At 50.6% G+C, this 16,819-nt stretch overlaps 1 non-coding gene across 1 annotated transcript; it reads right to left on the bottom strand.

Moving 5' to 3' along the window:
• Positions 1–4,439: 4,439 nt before the first annotated feature.
• On the bottom strand, positions 4,440–4,511 carry TRNAV-CAC (transfer RNA valine (anticodon CAC)). Its single transcript has one exon. It is a non-coding gene; the product is annotated as a tRNA-Val (tRNA).
• Between the last annotated feature and the right edge of the window lie 12,308 nt (positions 4,512–16,819).

The following is a 16,819-nucleotide window of genomic DNA, read 5'->3' on the forward strand; positions in this document are numbered from 1 at the left end:
CATGCTTCCTTGACGTTTCTCCAACACTCCACACCTTCACAGATAGATTCATCTTCCTGCGTTCTTCAGAAGTCTGCTGCTCCCCACCCTCCCCTGCTCTTCCCTCACCTTCCCGTGTTCGTCCTCTGTCTCCTTCTCCCCAAGTATTAGAGGAAGAAAGGGGCTATCCAACAATCATGGAGACCAGGATTTGATTTGATTTTTAACTTCTTATAGGAATGTTCAAGCACCCACTAGAATAAAGAGGTTATTACAGTGAGCCCCAAACACCCGTCGTCAGCGTCCGTGGTCCACCCCCAGCCCCTGCCTGCTTGCACTCCATCAGAGGGGACCTTGCCACCCAAGATCGTAGCCTTTTCCACTATGTGGGTCCTCCAAGGATTGGGCTCAGAAGAAAACAATCATAAGCCTTCAGTAAGCCCTCTGGGCTGCTGAGAACTCTCATCTGGAGACCCAGCCCCTGAGCTCAGATGCCAAGAACCTCCCCGTGCATCTGGCCTTGGTAGAGACCCTTCATCTATAGCAGCTTATTTCAGGAGAAGAGCTGGGTTGGTGTAGGAACGTGGAGCAGATCCCAGTCTGTCTTCACAGAAGCTGCTGGTGGAAGTCCTGAATCCTTATGGGGTTGGGGCTTGTTTACCTCCTCAGCACCCAGCTGGTCAACACTGCATTGGCCAATCCCCTTGGAGAAAAAGGAACATTGCTTCCAAAATCCATCAGCCCCTATCACAAACCTACCACCTTTGCCACGAGATGAAAAGACACCTGAAGTGTGTTTGTCTTGGGAGGGGAGAAAGGAGGCCAACAAAATGGTTCGTTTCAAACTTGAAGGGCTTTGTCCAGGTTTTGTTCAATCCCAGGCTCACGGCTAAACTATCTGAACTCCAAACCAAGATAAATACACCTTTAAAGTTAACCATGTTATTACATCAAGGCTGATGTAATGGTTCCAAACCATGAGAAAATAATATTCCAGCATAATGGGTCTCTCTGTTTAGCTGGAAGGAAGGCTGGGCTGCTGGCTTCTTGTCAACTGGAATTTGGCATTTTCTATCATTGTTAAGCTGGGTGTGCGTGTATGTGTGTGTGTGTGTGTGTGTGTAACCTAATTAATGATGTTTTAGTAATTGTGGTGTGAGAGTATAGAGAGATATTAAAATATAATTAAGGGGTGCAAAGAAGGTCCCTGGACCCACCCAGAAAAGGAAGGGTTCCAGAGTGATCGTCCCCAGCCCGCCCCACCCCAGAGCCCTCCCAGACTCAGCTTCTCGCAGGATGACATCTAGGATTCCAGTGGCCCTCCAGGAGGTCACAGTTCAAAGGGTAGAGAAAGGTCAGACTACTTCACTTTGGAAGACAACTTCCGGATAAAAGAGGAAGTGGTACCCACCCACCACAGGAAGGTACTGCACATGCCCCTCGATGCCCTTACGGTGTCTACAGACAGATGAGAAGCTGGCCGTGCTGAGCTGAGTGGGACACATGCTAAATAAGGATGGTCCGGGGGAAGGGTAGCGCTCAGCGGTAGAGTGCATGCTTAGTATGCTCGAGGTCCTGGATTCAATCCCCAGTACTTCCATTAAAAAAAAAAAGGATGATCCACTTGGTTGACACTCTCTGTACCCAGAGCTCAGGCCCACAGCTCCCCACGCTCATGTTGGCCTGGAGGGCATGGTCCCTGGGCCCTGGCTCTCTCACACCTTTCCCCAGGTTCAAGCCAGGCAGGCAGTGCCTGAAGGCGTGCCCTCCTGCTGCCCCCACCAGGTCGGAGACGGACATACAGGAACTTTGACAGGGACTTTGGCCATGGGTCCCAGTGCCAATACTCAGCCTCTGTTTCCTCGGGCAGGTCACTCACAGCTCCCCAGCTGCCAGGCAGCAGCTCTGGACCTCAAACCTTCCCCGGGCGGGCCCCTTCCACACCATTCAAGTCTCCAAGTCAGAGAAGTTTGCCCCCCAGTGAAATCAGAGGCCTCCCCATTCCAGATTCTACCTAGAATGCAAGCTTTTTTTTTTCCTGAGGGCTTTTTAAACATATCAGTCATCAACATTTACTACCAACCAGGTGCAGAGCTCAGAGCCGGCCCCTGTCCCAGGCCCATGGACCCTTTAGGCAAATCAGGCTGAGGCAGGTGTGGGGACAAAGGTTCATGGTGTCACAGCTCATTGAATCCCTACCACAAACCTACCATTATTCCCATTTTGCAGATGAGGAAACAGAGGCTCCAGAAGTTCAGGCACAGGCCTGGTGTTCTGTGGGTGGAGTCTGGTAGAGCTACAGGGTGCAGCACAAGGTGGACGTAAGCCCACTCTGTGGAAGCCTAGCGCTGCAGGACAAAATTCCCCTGACCGAGGGCCCTCAACTGCAGAGAGATGTTGTCTCGCTGTTCTGGAGTCCAAGTCTAAGACCAAGGTGTCGGCAGGATCATTTCCTTCTGAGGTTGGTTGTCTCCTTGTGTCAGATATGAGTCTCCTCCCTGTGTCTCCACATGGTCTTCCCTCTGGGTGTGTCAGTGTCCTAATCTATTTTTATAAGGACACCATCATAGCTGATCAGGGCCCACCTAATGAACTTACTTTACCTTCATTATCTCTTCAAAGACCCTGTCTCCATTGTCATTCTAAGTGAAGTAAACCAGAAAGAGAAAAAGGAAAGAAAAATACCATATGATATCGCTCGTATGTGTAATGGGGTGGGGGGAGACGGAAATGAACTTATTTACAAAACAGAAACAGAATCACAGACAGAAAACAAACTTATGGTTACCGAGGAGGAAAGGGGGTGGGAGGGGATAAATTGGGAGTTTGATATTTGCAGATACTAACTATTGTATATAAAATAGGCAAACAATAAGTTTATACTGTATAACAAAGGGAACTATATTCATTATTTTGTAGTAACCCATAATGAAAAAGAATATGAAAAGGAATATGTGTATGTGTGTATATGACTGAAACATCATGCCGTACACCAGAAATTGACACAACATTGGAAACTGACTATACTTCAATAAAAAAAAAAAAAGACCCTGTCTCCAATACAGTCATGTTCTAAGATACTAGAGGTTAGGACTTCAACACATGAATTTGGAGGCGACACAACCCAGCTCAACAGGTGGCCTGTGGCGGGCTCACTCTGGGGCAGTGGTGGGGATGGGGTGCAGCCAGTTTGAAGAACCATCGACACGATGTTACTGAGCGCCTGTTGCGCCATGGTCGGTGCGAGACGGCCCTAGATGCCACGGTGTCAGCAACACGTGGGAGGAAAGGACAGTGGCATAGGGAGCAACGTTTCCCCATTGCCCATCAAATCGCGCCAGAGAGCACAGAGCTTGCATGTGAGGCTTTGCAAATATGTTCAAAATACATCTGCCAACTACACAGACTTCACAGGCCCTCCCCGGAGTCCTGCAACCTCGGCTGACACCACTCTCAGCCAGCCCAAGGAACCTGGAGGCCCTCTGGTTCTAATTTCTCCCCCCTCACCCTGCAGAACCCATAAGTGTGGGTTCAACAAGAATTTGCTGAGTGAGTGAATGAGTAAATGTAAGTTTCTGACTGATTCAGACCTCCTGGTCTGCCCTCATTTCTTTCCTGCTGAAGCTTCCTGGATGATTTCTGGACCAGACTGTTTGTTCACGATTCGGGATGGGGCCCTACGAAGCTGGGGCTGCCCCCTGGGGTGTCAGATTCACAGGTAGGCAACAAAACCTCCAACGACACATCCACACTCCGAGTTGCTGGAGGCAGAAGGACAGACATGGAATTTCAAACACACCAGCGGATGCTCAGGAGGTAGGCATCCAGAATTCCTCTGGGGATGGACAGTAGCAGGACCTGAAGCAAGGAGCATCCGGTGCCTCCTGATGGAAGGGCTTGTTAAATGCCGGAATCAGTTGCCAGGCGAAGACTTCTCCATAGGTTTCACCAACAGGCCTGCTCCGTGGCTGTCTGGATCAGCTGAGGTGTGATCTTGCCTCAAGGCAGGAGGGAGAACACTATGGCCTCCTTGGGTCCCTTCCTGCCCTGGGATCTCAGGCAGACATTAACCTCTGGGGTGTGACAGTAGGTGAGCGATCCCCATGGCCCAAAGCCAGCAGTAACAGGGTGGCCCGGTCTGGGCAATCCACCTGGAGCTAACCAACTGGTAGAGTTGCAAATAGCAACAAGTCTGGCAGCTTCCAGGATTACCCATTCGACAGGGCAAGAAGCAGTAGATGGAAATACTCAACCTCAGAGGAAACAGTAGCTCGGGGTGGAGTGTGTGTCCACAGAACGTCCTGGACACACACACACACACACAATGTATTTATGCAGAGGTGCTGGGAAGGCCTCCTTGGGAGGTCCCTCCTCTCAGATCATGGAGAAGAATCACAGCTCCCAACTAAGCATTGTATGAGCCTTTAGCCTGGAGGTAATCAGGTTTATATTATTTTTAATGGAGGTATTGGGGATTGAACCCAGGACCTCATGCATGTGAGCCATGCACTCTACCACTGAGCTATACCCTCTGCCACCCACCCCAGCCTTCAGCTTTACTGCCTGATTTTCCCCAAAAAAAATCATCAAAGGAAGAAAGGGCTGGGGAGACCCTGTTGGTTTCACATTGAAAGACAAGGACACTAAGAGATGGCCAAGATCACATCAATGTGGCCCCAAATGCAAGGAGTTTGCACCAACTACTATGCTCCACATGCCTTTCTTAGTAACTTTTTTGTTCTAGGCACCTCTGAAATCAGCTTGGCTTTTTTTCTTCCCCACGCCTGGTATAGAATCACCACTAACCTTATCTATCCATAAATCACCTAAAAAACCTATACACATTTTTGAGGGTCTATAATTGATGCAGAAGAAATGTTACCTTCCTTCAGAGGGTTTTGTGTTGGGAACACAAGACAAACACAGGAGAAACTATAACAGACAGGGTGAGACAGCCTGTGACCAAGAACTAGAAGCAGTCTTGATGCTCAGAGGAGAGGGATGCCTATGAGGGCAGGGCAACCAGGGCAGACTTCCTGGAAGAGGTGGTGGGATGGGTGCAAGGCCTTGGGGGAAGGCTTGGATTTAGAAGTATCGGAGACGGAAGACATTCTGGGCCAAGTGAACCGCAAGTAAGGGTGTGGCAGAACCACAGGCGGTGAGAGGCCACCAGGCCCAGTGCTGAGGGCCCCCAGTGAGGCACAGGTCAGAGGCAGGTGGGGGAAGCCTCCCAGGCTGTGAAGAGACACTGGGAGAGATGTCCTGGTTGGCAGTCATGGAAGGTTTCTGCACAGAAGGGGATCTCCCCCAAAGCATCTCTGAAATGACCACCACAACAGCGTGTGTCGTTTTCCAAGCACAGGGTAGGTGTTCACTGGGCAGCTCACTGTTGAACCACTGATCAGCGGCCAAGAGGAACATCGATGGGGCTCCTTCTGATGTTGCCAACAACTGCACACAGTGTTTTCCACCAGTTGGAACCCCTCGGAATCCCTGCACCTCCCAGGTTTTTGGCCTCCTGTGAATTTCTCAGTACATTCATAACACACACGCACTCAGGTACACATGTTGAATGACAGACACAACACTATATTAATTGACTTGGCTTTAGTTTAAAACCATGTGTTTAAAACTTGAGCCTTATCACATCTTCACAAGTTACTTGCATTTCTTACATTTGTTATCCCAATACTGTATCATGGTGTAAAGGAAATTGCCTTTGAAAATGCAAAGATGTAGAGGACCATCATGAAATGTGCTCAAACATGGGCTGTCTCCTAGTTCAGAAAAACGTGTCTAATGACAGAATGCAGAAAATGTGAGAGAAAAGTAGAAAAGGAAGAAAGGAAACTTTCCAGATCCACATGTGACCAAAATTCAGAAATATAAATAAAAACATGATTTATTGTGATACAAAACAAAACAAAACAAAAAAACCCAAGCCTCTAAGTTAGACTCTCAGAAAAGCCTCTGTGTCCATGATTAATTGCTGAACAAAGTGATTCTTTCATACGTTCTTCCCGCAATGCATGGGGGCTTTGAGCAGTGGAGACCCAGGCTGATCTGGTTTCCTGTGACTGACTACTCTCACCCTCTGACCTGTGCTACATGCCTCGTGCCCCTCCTCAGCTCCTGGCCTGCTGCAGCCCCTCACCCCAGCCCCTCTGCCCACGTCTCCACCCAGAGCCACTCATTCATCCCCCATGCATTTGTCTCTGGAGTTCCTCAATATGGGCCAGCAGGGTGCTGACATTCGGTCAAGGCAAACAGAAACTTAACATGAACGTAACCATATAAGCAAAAGCATTTTATGTTGTGATGAGTTGATAAGGAAACAAACGAGAGAGGTCAAGCAAGAATAAATGACTCTCCCCAAGGAAGTGTCATCTGAGCTGAAACTGAAAGGATGAGAGATTGAATGGGGGATGTGACGTGGGAGGAAAGAGCAACCCAGGGATGTGTGGCAGCATGTGCCAAGGCCCTGGGGTAGAAATGGCTCAGTGCAGCCAAGGAATCAGGAGACAGCCATGGGGGCTGGAACATGGTGGTCAAGATCTCAGAATGAGGTCTCACGGGGCTTCAAAGACAATAGTTGGACTTCTGCCCTTTCCCTCCGCGATATTCCCTCCCCTATAAAAACCCTTTGCTTCCCCTATAATCACCCATAGGTAATGGAATCACTTAAACCTTCCCTCTCCCTTCTTATACTCTGTTGGTCACTAAATCCTTCTAGTTCTACTTCAAAATCTCTCCCAACTCTCCGCTCTCTCTCACCCTCTGCCTTGGTTTGGGTCCTCAGTGTCACTTAACTATCTGCTCTGCTCCTGCCTGAAAACCCCTGTCCAAGTTGGCAGCTGCTGTAGCTGGGCGATGAACACATACATATTTTTCTATATGTTTGAAATTTACTAAAGCAACTACTACAAAAACAAAACAACAAAAACCTTCCTCCTCCGCAGGAGGTCTGATCCTCAAAGAAGGGTATTTACTTTCTGGGCTTTGCACATATCAGCTAAGTATGAAACACTCAATCCAGGAAACAGATTTCCAGTGCATCTAGTCTGTGTTTAAGTCTCCCCCCGTCCCCACTGCTTTGAAGACCCTGTCTGTCCTGTGTGGCCAGGTGCCTTGCCCCTCACAGACCCACCAGCATCACCTGGCGTCCACTCGTGATGAAAGTCTTGCGTCCACGCCGTTCAGACCTTGTGTTGGTCCCTCTACCTGGCTCATCCTTCTGCCCTTGATAAATTCCTAGTTTGTTAGTCAAGATCAGCCTCAATGTCAAATGCTCAGAAAGCCTCTTTCCTTCCTCCTTCTGCTCCTCTGTACTGGTCTGTATCCCCGCCTCCCCCCTAGTCTAGGGGCTCCTCGTGGGTGAGAACCAGGCTGCCACTGTGACAGTAGAGCCAGTGTACCTCGCCTTGTGCCCAGGGCCCTGCGGAGTGCCTGCCTTGGGAAGATGGCATTAAAGTCTCCATTTTCGAGCCTGGGAAGCAGGCTCAGCGCACTTAGTGTGGAAGCTGAAGGGGGTAGCCCCTACTCGGCCCCACCCTGCATGCAGCCCCTTACATGGCAGCCTTCAGTCAGCGCCCTGCCCGGGACCTGGCACACAGGCCCTGCAGGACCCATTTGCTGAGCAAATTCAAGGCCCCTCATCACCTCTGTTCCCCTCTGCCTCTCACCCTTCCTCCAAGCAAGCAAAGCTCCGTGGGCAACTGAGGATCCAGCCACAGACTGAAGCCCAGACGCTCTTGTGATCATCAGAGAGACCCTCGAGTGGGGACCCCTGTTCCCCACGGGACCCCCACCCCTACGTGTCCCAGCTGCAGCCCTGTGTGGCACCCCTGGGAGTCCAGAGCGGGCAAGTGGCCGTCAGGCGTTCCCGTGACTACGCCGACCTGACCAAACTCACTTCCAGGTAATTTCACATGAGTCCCTGACTTCACTTTGTCCTCCCAGAAAAGTAAAAAGCGAGACCCAAAACCCTGACGGAGGTCTGTGTTCAGACTTGTCTCTGATGCAACATTGGCCACACCCACTCTTCTAATAGATGTGTTTGTAAAATGCTTTTCTAAAGAGCTCACATAAAGAAGCATTAAGGTGTAATTTCTCCTCCGTGCTCCCGTGGAACGTTCCGGAGGCTACAGCTGAGGGTAAAACAAAGTGAAAGTCTTCTGCCCACAAGCGCCAGCCTGTCCCACAGCTGCGGCTTCCTGCCGTCACAGGAATGGTGGTTGATGATAGTGTGGCACCAAATGTTAAAAAAAAAAAATTAAGCAGTTAGTAAGCTAGGTATAGACAACCTCGGGCACTGGGTCAGGCCAAGTGAATTCATCTCTGCTACTCCGTTTATAGAGGCTTTCTCCCTTAAAAACTGCTTCTATAGTTTCTGTGCTTTCATTTCAGTGAATCCCCAACCCCTGCAGGGTCCCTCAGCCATCAAGGTGCCCGGAAATCAGTGACTTGCGACAGGTTCTGAGTCTGGGATGAGTCTGCGAGGCGCCAGGTCTTCATAACCCAGAGTCTAAAAGAAGTTAGATTTAGGTGTAAAAGAAAGTTGCTCGGTGTGAGGGAAGAATAAAAACCTTTTCTTCCAGTGAAGAGCTAACAGTTTGGGTTTGGGGAATTTTTTTTTTTAAGTTTTAAAAGTTTTTCAATAGAAATCCAAAGCTGGGAGTAAAAAGGGATGTTTCTGGCAGTCAGGGCTGTGTCCTGGCTATGATATTAACACAGGGATTAATATCAATTACATCATCAAGCCTCACTCACCCCTGCAAAGATGGGGAAGATAAGGGGAGCCCAGGCTTTCCGTGCAAGGGACTGCCCTGGTTTTGGGCCCCCTGCCTGTGTGTCCCTCCTGGGACTCGGTCTGCCATCTGCACGTGGAGGGTCACACTAGCCCATCTGCCTGCACAGGTTGTTACGAGGCTCAGACAGGGAAGGATGCCACATACTCCATTAGTGTGAGCCACGATGATCCGCACGGAAGCTGGAGAGTCTTTGGGGCTCGGCTATCTGGTTGCCCCAGTGGCTGAGTGGTGGTGCCCAGAGTAACAAACACACCAGAGCTTATTACCCCACAGGCCAGCCCACCCTTGACAGCTGTCGGGGCCGGCGTGGGTCAGCTCGTGGCAGGCACTGTGCTGCTGCAGGTGGAGGACTTTCTGCAAAAGCTGGTTCTCTTCTTCAGAGGCATCTCAATGATATCTTTTTTTTAAATTGAAGTAGAGTTGGTTTACAATGTGTCAATTTCTGGTGTACAGAATAATGTTTCAGTCATACATATACATACATATATTCATTTTCATACTTTTTCATTAAAGGTTGCACAAGATATTGAATATCATTCCCTGTGCTGGACAGTAGAAAATTGTTGTTTATCTATTTTATATATAGTAGTTAATATCTGCAAATCTCAAACTCTCTATTTATCCCTTCCCATCCCCTTTCTCCCCTGGTAACCATAGTTTGTTCTCTATGTCTGTGAGTCTGTTTCTGGTTTGTAAATAAGTTCACTTGTGTCTTTTTTTAGATTCCATATATAAGTGACATCATATCATATTTTCCTTTCTCTTTCTTGCTTACTTTACTTAGAATGACGATCTCAAGATCCATCCATGTTGCTGCAAATGGCATTATTTTCTTTTTATGGCTAAATAGTATTCCATCGCATATATAACTTCTTTATCCTGTCATCTGTCAAGGGACATTTAGATCAATGATTTCTTGTATTTGCTATTTTTATCTTTTCAGTGGACCCAGCTCTGGAGTTTAAAGCGTTTATTAAGTACTAGAAACACACCAGAAAAACATGGCCTACTAACTTCTAACCTGTCCACACCGCTAGCAGAACTACCCCGGGCGGGCACTGGCCTCTGGGAGCCACTTGAGGGCTCACCTTTCAGACCGAAGTCTGCTGTGTAATTTGATTACTTACAGAAGACCTAAAAGCTGTAGGGGCCTCCCCCTGACCCCATCAAGTCCTGGACCTGGACACACTCCAGGAGGCCACTCCTCTGATGGCACCAGACGTGGACCCAGGCAATGTCTCCAGCACTGGCAGCATTTCTGGACAACCTGATCTCCCTCATCAAGGCTCCCGCTGGCCTCCACCTCTGAAGCAGATGAAATAAAATTAGGGGTTTGCAGTGGCCTAATTTCCTCCCAGGGAGTAAGACAAGGTTTAGAGGAAGGGTTCAGTTTGTAAATGTTCTAGAAATGAAAGAACTTAAAAGTGAGGGATGATTTAAGCTTAAAAATGGTTTCGTGCTTTGAGGTTATTCATCAGATCAGCAAGGCTCTGATGCAGAAACCACAGCTGACCTGAGGACGGTCGGAGCCTCAGTCCTGGTCCTTCTCTGGGAGGAGGGAGGGGCCATGGGCCACCTGCTGTGAGCCCTGGAGCTTCATGAACCTGCCTTATTTAACCTTCACAACAACCCTGTTAAAGTAGGTGTTATCACCATCTTACACGCAAAAACTGAGCCTCAGGAAGATTAAGTAATTGCCAAAGTCAACAGCTCCTCACTGGCAGGGCCAGGACAGGAATCCAGGTCCACCCCAGCCCACAGCCCACGTTCTTCCCACTCTGGGCGCCGAGTCCGGGTCCAGGAGCCTCGTGCTCACTGCTGCAGCCTGTCGGCTTCAACTGCCAGGTGGCAGGGAAGAGGTGGGATGGATGGGGGGCTGAGGAGCAGGGAGACAGAAAAACGGGCCGCGCTGGGAGTCCTCACAAAGCCAAGACAACAAGGGCTGGAACCACGGGTGAGGATCCATAAATTGGGTGAAGGGTGGACTCAGAACCGGCAGGGCTGGGCAGCTGCTGACTCAGACCTGTCACCCTGGCACCCCCACACATAGCAGGCTTTGGGGGCAAGGGTATAGGAACACAGCTAAGGGCAGAGGAGGAGAGGGCCATTGTTATAGGGGGTACAGACCAGCCGGGCGGCCCGGGCAGCAGCTACAGGTCAAGTTCTACCATACGTGTGTTCAGTGGTCCCCGGGGGAGGCTCACAGCTGGGGAGGAGGGTGTTTGGTGTCCTCAAGGAGAGTCAGGACTGGGGCATTATCTTGCACGAAGCTGGCAGCTGAAGCTAAGAGTCGGGAACGTAGATCAGGAAAGGAGAGGCCAGGGAGGAGGGGAAGAGGCCCAGGCCAGAACCCTGGCCATAACCTTCCCTTCCCTCCCTGCACGGAGACCAGCCAGAGGTGGAGAGGAAGGAGCTACAAGAGAATAGGGGAAGCAGAGGGATAAAGGCCAGACCAGCTCAGGGTATCGAGTGGCCAGAAAGGATAAGGCAGGGGCACTGTGAGGACACCAGTAAATGTAGCAACCTAGGGCCTCTGAACTGGTCACAAACCAAGTCACCCAGGCCACCGCTGAGTGACGAGGAGAAGGAGGTGAAGTGAGGAAGAGCAACTTCTGAGGTTGATTTTTCACCAATTCGGACATTCACAAGATAAACGGGAGATTTTTTTTTTTTTAACGATAGGGACTATTTGAACATATTCACAGACAAGAAGGAATGAAGCCAGTGAAAGATAAAGAAGGAAACTGTAAGGGAGAGAAAGCATTGACTTTGTCAGCTGAAGAGGACTGGAGGCAGGTGGGGTCAGAATGGAAGGCACAAGCAGATGAGGTTAGGTTTGAAAAGAAAAGACTCTTTATCCTCTAAGATAGGAGAGGAGGGGAGCTGGAAATGCACAAACGCTACGGTGAAGGGGCTGAACTCACACAGGCAGCACCAAGCAACCCCCGGAAAGCAAGAAAGAAACAAGGGCACGTGAACACAAAGCCTCTTCCGTGAGTCTCCGCCACAGGACGGTGCCTGGCTGTCACTGGCTGTTGATGAGAACTGGAAAATGTATAGTATTTGCTGCAAAATGTCTTTCATAATGCAAAGGAATGAAACCCTAATGATGGCATTTCAGATGTTCCCTCGAAGTCTAGAATTGCCGCCAGGCAGGGAGGTCAGGTCAGTCTGTATTAGTTAGGCTCAGCCATGCTGGCTGCTGAAACAAGCAAGTCCCCAAACCAAAGGAAGCTTATTTCTCACTCATTCAAAGTTCAAGGCCATGTTGTTGGACAGGGCAGTCATCCACATAGTCATTCAGGGCCCCAGGCTCCTGCCCTCCACCATCTGCTTCATCCTCTGGAGGGAGCGAGCACATGGGCTGCTAGAAACGTCATCCAGCTGGTGCCCAGGAGGAATGGGGGACAGGTTTTGATGGAAACATAGCCATTTCTGCCACTAGGTGAAGATTCAAACAAAGGAGGGAAGATTTCAGGATCTGGGTTTGCAAGTGGTCACTGTAAGTGATGGGGAATGAACCACCCCCTCCTTGGGTCCCCTCAGCGAAGCTTTTGCAAAACCCCTGAAGATGCACTCTCCCTAGCCCACCCTACATGTCTAACGTGTGGACACAATACCACGCATCTCTGCCACAGGACGGGGCCTGGCTCTTGTTGGTTGTTGATAAGCACTGAAAATGTAGAGTCTTTGCCACAAAACATCTTTCATGATTCAAAGGAACAAAGACCTAATGATGGCATTTCACCCCGTAAAGTCTAGACTTGCAACCAGGCAAGGTATGCCCCCATCTTCACCCCACCAGACACATCAAGAGGAGTCCTGCTGGTCCACCACAGCCACAACACCTAGGCAAGGTACGTGGTAAGGTCTTCTGAGTACCAATATGCCTCAGGGAGATCTCAGCATTTTTCCTTTGCTTTTTGTTCTAGGAATTGGCTTTTTCAATAGGAACAAGAAGTTCCCCCACCCTTTGCCTTCATTACAAACAAAGATATTGTCTTCCATTTAAAAAAAAAAAAAAAGCTTCCCAGGCTTGTTCTGAGAAAGTCACGTGGCTCCGTCCTATCCCGTTCTGGGAAAACACAGGTGCGTGTTTGCCCACAGGCGCGGCCATGGGAGAGCGGTTAGTAACCTGTGGCTGTAATGGAGGAGTTCTGTCATCCAGAGTTGTTGAAACCCAGCAGCATTAGAGAGAGCCAAAGAAACCCGGGGCTGATAGATCTAAATGACCTGGAAGGGATGGGTCCGTGGACGTGTGTTGTATAGATCTTGCAAAATCGGTAACTATGGGGAGAGAGGAAGAATCCAAGTGAGGCCCAGAGGCATCTGGAAGTGAATGCAAGGCCGTGTCTAGGTGTTGCTCAATGGCGACCTGCCTTCCCAGGGGCTTTGCCAGGTGCTGGTGAAGGATCGGCCCTGCTGATGGCTCATTTCACCCCCCCGGGAAGAAACGCGGGGAGCTCATTCAAGGATGCAGCATCCTTTGAGTAGCAAAGAGCCAGCAATGCCGGGGCCTGAGAAGGGCATCTCTCCCATGTGAGAGAGGTGAGCGGACAAGCGTCTACCTGCACGAGGTGTGTTTACAGGAGGAGAACGAGGTGTCTATTTGCGTCCAACACCTGTGGTCAGGTTAGAGAACAGAAGCTCATTCATTCCCGACTCGCCCCAAAGCTTCACCCTTCTCCTTTAGTTACCTGGCACCGACAACGCTTGCTCGGCAAAGGCCAAGGAGTGGTGGGCACAGACCCCTAGGAATGGGGGAGCCACTGCCCTGGGCCAGGGAAAGTGGGATCCTGGAGACAGTCCCGGGGCTCACCCTGCCTGCCGCACTTCAGCTGTTCCTGATATTGGTCTGCCAAGTTCAGCCCCAAACACCCACCACGCACTGTTCCCATAGCCCAAGCAAGGGCTCACAAAGGGACGACCAAGGAGGTGGGGTCAGAGCTGCGGACTCAGGCAGCCTGAGAGTTTAGGCAGCCCCAGGGCAGCTAATGAGGCTGGAAACTGCCAACCACCCTGATGGCTTTGAACTCCACAGACCTGCTTAGAAGCCAGTCACAGAGCTCGGAAACACAGTGCCTTTTCTTCATGGTGGTCAAGAAAGACTGTAGGAAATACTTCCAGTCCTGCTGGTGCCACCAAAGTTGGCAAACACGCACACAGCACCAGTGGGAGCCAGACATCATGCCAGGCCAAGCCCTGTCCCCTAGGAGGTCGGTCACACCATGGACGAGGTGGGTCCTGCTGAGCTGTGGGGTTGCCCCAGCCTGGCTCCACTCACTGTCTCTGTGACTCTAAGGTGACTTCCTTAACTTCTCTATGCTCAGTTTCTTCATCTATAAATCAGAGATGGTAACTAGGACCTAATAAGACAATAATGTGTGTACAGTGTCTAATGAGCCAGGGCGACAGGTCACCATCCTGGAGAGGCCATGCCACATGGCCACATCGGAGAACCAAGCCAAGTCCAAGTCATTGTTCTCAATCATCTGACCCCCTGCTCTGCCATCCTGTCCACTCCAACCCGACACCAGCACACCAACCTGCACGGGACAATTCCCAGCCTTGAGGGGCTCAAAAGGAGCAGGGAGCCCATGTGCCCAACCATGAGAGGTGGGGAAACCGCTCCCAGAGGGATGGCCGTTAGAGGTGCCGCCCAGCCCACGCTCACATCTGAGCTGGCTCCAGAGGCACTCAGCTCACCATATCCTGTGTGTGCCCCACACATCTGCCTGCATCCCATCCCTCCACGTCCATGATAAACACAAAATCAATCAGCCTTTGTGTAGCCATTGTTTCCACACACCCCTCCCATTAGATTTGAAAACAAAGTTGCCCAGCTTTGCTCTGATTTCTCAGCGTACATTTAAGCACAATAATAAGAAGCTCCTCCAGGGCAGAGTGGAGGGTGTGTGCCAAGACTGGGGCTTGGCACGGAGCCCATGCCTTTCAGGCCTGAGCTACTGGGCAAGGGGTAGGAGAGATGGCAGAGGAGGGAAGCCAAGGAGCCGGACATCCCCCTACCCCGATCCCCGAACCCAACTCCCAGCTCCCAGGAGCCCCAAGTGACCCTGAGATGCTCCTGGAGTCCCCTGCAGCTGACCCTCCAGGCCCATCTAGCCACTGCCTTCTGCCCAGAATTTCTTATCCCCTCTCCGCCCCCTTTGCATACATACACACGCACGCGCCCATACACACACATACACAGTCCCACCTGATGACTCGTCGGACCCACAGTCCCATTTTCTGCTCCTGAGGGTACGGCTATGGACCCCCAGGAGGCAGGTCACACTGCACGGGTGGGGCCAATGGCAGGGTATCAGAAAGGAGTGCGTTAGGACTCAACAGCCCTGGATCCAAGTCCCGTCCCTGCACCCTTCCTTCTGCTAACCTCTGAATTCCATGAGCTCCAATTTCTCATCTAGTGACTTCACAGAGATTATGCAGGAAGTGGATGGACGATGCTTCCCCAGCAGTCGACACTTAGTGTTTAGTGAATGGTCACTATTGTTGTTGCATTTCCCAGGGGCCGTCTGGAGGTAAGCTTTAACCGCACTGATGAAGGAGAGGCCATTTCAACTCCCTTCTTAGGGTCAATAGGGAAGATAGTTTGGTGATGGGGCTGAATGGGACCCTTCACTCCCAGAGGAACTGTCACCTGCCAGGCAGGTCCAGCCTGTTAAAGGTTCAAATGCTCTGGGTGGTGGGGAGGGGGGTTCATGCTAGAGAAGAAGAAACAGGGGCTGCAAACATTGGCTTTAAAACAGAGGGAAGGCAAAATAAATGAGAGCTGCTGATGAGTGTCACCAAATTTGGGACTCTGAGCCCAAAGTCCAGGAGAGTGACCTCCCCTCAACGCCTAAGGACAGGGAGGGTGACAGTCATCCTGGTACCACCAGCGCCTGGCACATGCCCAGCTCACAAGGGCTCTCACAGCATAGTGACTGCATTACGGAATTTAATCAAGTCCTTCCTAGACGCCTATTGTAACTTGAGACTGATTTCTTTGGTAGAGGAGAAGGACAGAGGACACCATCTTAGACTTTGTTCAAGGCAAGGAACTACAAGTTACCATGAAGGGAGAGAGGTAGGAACAATGGAGCTGGTTCACAGAGAAGCGAATGCTTGCTTTGGGCCTAACAGAGCTGTGGACTGGGAACCACACAGCGAGGGGAGGGGGCAGCGTGCTGGTTCTCTAAGAGAAGAGAATGAGTAAGGCTGCCCCTCCCCCCACTTCTCCATCCCTCCCCCACGCTCCCCCTCTTCCCATTCCCAGCCTTGTTGGTCCTGGACAGTTTGGTTATTCTCCAGTTTAGAGCAAGGACAGCAAACTACAACCCATGGGCCAACTCTGGCCTGCCACCTGTTCTAAATAAAGTTTTATTGACACACAGTCATATGCATTCCTCTCCCTATTGCCTAGGGCAGCTTTTGCTCTCCCCCACCTCGTCACCCTCTCATACTTTCTGCAAAAATGCTCAGAGCACAAGCCTGTGTGAAGTCAAGCAGATTATCCAACCTCTCAGAGCCTCAGTTTACCGTTCTGTCAAATGGTGACAGTACAAACCCATGTCCAGGTTTGCTGTGAGGATGTATGGAAATGCCCTCAGCACAGTCATTCTTGGCCATCGTTATTCCATCCCTCTCTGCTTGGGTCACTGAGCTCACTTCTGCTCCATCCCACAAATATTCACTGAGCACAAGGGCAAGCCCTGCTTAGGAACTTGGCGACGGGGCGTACACTTGAGGTAACATCATCTGACAAGGTGAGCAAACCATGATGGGGGCATTTTTCAGGACTGTGCCAGCAGAGGAACCAGCGTCTGGTTCTACCTGGGGAAGTGGGGGGTGTGAAAGTTTGTGGTGGGGGCTGTTGGTGGGTGAAATATGCTGTGGGGAGGCAGCTGCACAGCTCGGACCCAAGCATAGCCTGGCACGTCCAGAGAAGGGTGGGCAACGAGACCCTGGGTAGGTGGCCATGAGGTAGGACTGCAAAGGGTCTATGCCGGAGAGCCTCCCCGCCTTTT

The sequence above is a fragment of the Vicugna pacos genome, chromosome 5 (genome assembly GCF_048564905.1).
Source record: "Vicugna pacos chromosome 5, VicPac4, whole genome shotgun sequence".
In the NCBI taxonomy this organism is placed as follows: Eukaryota; Metazoa; Chordata; class Mammalia; order Artiodactyla; family Camelidae; genus Vicugna; species Vicugna pacos.